The sequence below is a fragment of the Cupressus sempervirens genome, chromosome 4 (genome assembly GCF_028749045.1).
Source record: "Cupressus sempervirens isolate cs-2001-9-10 chromosome 4, ASM2874904v1, whole genome shotgun sequence".
In the NCBI taxonomy this organism is placed as follows: domain Eukaryota; kingdom Viridiplantae; phylum Streptophyta; class Pinopsida; order Cupressales; family Cupressaceae; genus Cupressus; species Cupressus sempervirens.
Genome location: NC_143121.1, coordinates 728,729,454 through 728,733,024, shown reverse-complemented (window position 1 = coordinate 728,733,024; position 3,571 = coordinate 728,729,454). Strand labels below are relative to the sequence as shown.

At 37.8% G+C, this 3,571-nt stretch overlaps 1 pseudogene; it reads right to left on the bottom strand.

Moving 5' to 3' along the window:
- Window positions 1–534: 534 nt before the first annotated feature.
- On the bottom strand, window positions 535–2,747 carry LOC149563395 (aluminum-activated malate transporter 14-like; annotated as a pseudogene).
- Between the last annotated feature and the right edge of the window lie 824 nt (window positions 2,748–3,571).

Sequence of the window (3,571 nt, the reverse complement as noted above, 5' to 3'; positions counted from 1 at the left end):
GATGTAGATATAGCTAGTGGAAACAAATAAAGAATAATCATGATATAAAAGTATGTGATGAGATTATAATTATAATAATAAATAAGAATAGAAGGTATTATAGATTGATATTAGTAAATTAGAAAGAAGTGAAAATTAAAAATGTTATTTGACATATGCTCAAACAAGATTGGAAGTAGGTGTAACAACTAGTCTTTGAAAAGTTTACAAAAATTTACCAATGTCATAATAGTATATATTGTTTTTAAATTGATTATTTGGTATAATTATAATATTATTCGATTAGACATGCATAGTGAAGTTAAGATATGTGCTCCTCTCAGGAAGATTGGGATTAGGAGTAGCTCATGGTGTCAGCAAGATGATATGACAATTGTGAGAGAGACAAAAATGAGACTAGCGTAAATCATTAATACATAAAATTTAATATTGCAACCATAGAATTTGACTTTGTTTCTGGCAAGCTTAATTTTTCCCTTAGTGTATGATGTTAAAAATTGACAACTGTATTAGAGTGTGAATTGAAGGGAAAAATCAGTCGACATTGTTGATATGTACACATCTTTCTTGCGTTCTTGCAAGACTGGGTCTCTGCATATAACTACGGGGAGAAGCAGAACTAGTTATGATTAAAGCCTCCTGATCCGATGTCGAAGGATTCTGAGGCTTGAATTTTTCCATTGCCGCGAGCTCGTCCACAGCGTGTACCACGTGCTCAAGCCTCGCTACGATCTCCACCACCAACCACGCAAACGTAGCCAATGGAAAAGCTTCTCCAAATTCAACGCCGTGTCTCAGCATTAACCTCTTCTCGTCACTACTTTCTCCATGCCATGATCTTCTTCTCGTCGCCCACCTTACCTCCTCCTCTCTATTTTCATTCTCAAGTACGATTTTCTGACTCGGCATTCTTGTTGTTGAATGCAGTAAGAGCTTTGGTTGAGAATTCAAGGAAGCTTGAAGATCCTCCAGTGCATGTTGAACTTCTTCCAATATTGGCTCGAAGTCGTATATTCTCATTTGTTCGATGCAGCTTGACAGCTCTACCAGTAAATTGGCTGCTTTGTGGGCGACATTGGTGCATGGCTTCTTCAATGGTGAACGAAGGGAATGAGGGGCCTGAAACGTATGCAAAACAAAAATTCATCAGCTATAGTGCATGCATTGAAGTAATTTGTAAATTTAAGGTAATGATACCAAATGAGGAAATGCATACGAATATACCTCGATTTCAGATCGAAGGCATCCGTGCAAGGCCACAATAGGATAAGCCAGAGCTTCACTCCAATTTTCACATACTGCTACCATGGATGCCGACATCGAAATAGACCGTGCCTTGGCTCCCACCTAGCAAATGCTTCCTGCAATTAACATGTACAATCACTGCTTTCAGACGATCCATTTAACATTCTTTAATGTCAAAAGTTGTCATGGCTACCACTTAATTAGTTTGTTCTAATAACTATATATTTTTACGGTTTACCAAAGAATCGTCGGTAGCCTTTGAGTCCAGCACAGACTTGTATCCTCTGTGTATAATATCTTCTGACTCATCTTCCACCTTCTCATCAGTACGGTATCCGCTGAAATATTCATCCACATATCCTAACATCAAATATATCATGCCCATTACATTAGTCGGATATTTTAACAAGTTAATCTACCGAACTGATAACAAGCCACACCAATCAAAGCGTACTAGTAGTTCATCTGTAACAGCCCATTACGAAAAACACAAATTTTACGCTGAAGAAAATGTTACGTTTTCATCACAATCAAAACAAGGATTTCTAACCTCAATTGTTTTCGTTCAATTTTCTTACCCTGCAGAGATTTCCCCAAGCCTTGTAACTTCTTGACAGTGGAATTGTGAAGATCCTCGCCAGCCCAAGCGGGGAAGATGAGCAGAATTACAACCAAACACACTCCACATCCGATGAGTATGGTGGCGAAGCGTTCGTATGCCATGCGCGATATATTCTCCACTCGATATCCATAGACCGTTATCATGCTGAATGTGAGCAGGAATATAAGCACTGCATAGTCAAATTTATTCTTGAGGGAACGAAAGAAATGGGCATACGTGGTAGCCGCTCCTACAAAATGAGTGTAGCGGAGTACTAATTGAGATTTGGTGAATGCAACAAGGTGATTCCAAGAGAGCACAAAAACTCACCCACGATGAAGAGGGAAGATCCCACTACAAACGCCTTTCCTCGCACTACCTTCTCTGACACGTGGCAAACGAGGAATGCAAGAAATGCAGCCACCATGGTTCCAATTCCTCTGTTGAGGCCTTTCTTCATGGTAGCCCCTGCTCAAGCAGCAACAACAGCCATTCTAAATGTTAGTCGATTAGGGTGAAAAAGATGGTTGCGTGGGAAACAATCGAACAAGGGGTAAATTAAATTAAACTAACTCATACCCGCAGAGAATTTGAGAACGACAACGACAGTCATGACTACCCAAATTGCATGGTTACCAAATCCCACCCTGTGAAATAATCGATCCCACAGAAATAACAGCGAAACCGATGACAATGCCAACCCAACTTTTATAGCATGCGTAATCCTTCTGGGATCCTCTCTTCCAACATCCATTATGTTTCTACACCACCCCATCAAAACATTGCTTATATTTAACCAAATTTTTCTTAGAAATCCCTCGTTTCGAGACTCATTGTAGCTAATTTCTTCATTAGACGTACTGATGTTAGTTCTGCATTCGCCGCTGCCAAGAGACGCCATGGTACACAAAATCGATTCAATCAAATTTCAGATACAAGAGCTTAAATTTCAAGTAGAGGAGATCCAGCCAACCTGATTTATAATGTAATTTAATCTTGGTCTGAACAGTTACACGAGCGGTCAGAAACTCCGAACACCCTGGCTAAAATCTTGGAGCACCTTGTAAATGAGCTCAATTGTAGTAAGGAAGCAGATCTTATAAATTCTGAGGATCGAGAAAACCGTTCATTTCTTCTTGCGGTTGCCTTACAAGATGGAAGAGAAAAAACTCGGCTTCTCGAATGAATCGGCCTTTGCATTTAAAAACTCGGCTTCTCGAATGAATCGGCCTTTGCATTTCTTGTTTTACTAATGGGAGACATAATACTTGTCACGGAGAGGGAGAGGGAGATGATTGAGTTACTTTATTTTCATTGTCACGGAGATAATACTTGTGAATTCTGGGTGGGTGATCTTGTATCTCCGGTTCTTTTTTGCTGAATTGTATTCCTAGATTATTAATCATTAATAGAAAAGGCTATTATAAAAATTTTTTTAAAAAATTATTTTTATATGCAAATATATAGTCTTATAAAATTTAAACGTCTTTCGTTGAAAGTTATTATAGGGAGATTTTATATTATCATTTTTTCTAAATAAGAATATATATTAATTTTAAATTTTAAATTCCATTTTATGGATTGTTCTTTTCGAAATTTGGATGAAATTGTATGATTTCTTTTTCTTTTTTCTTACTTTATGTATGATGGATAATAGACTTTATTCTACCATGTAAGCCAAGAATGGCTTATAAAGTGGGATCAAGTAAGGGACTTTAGATTTAA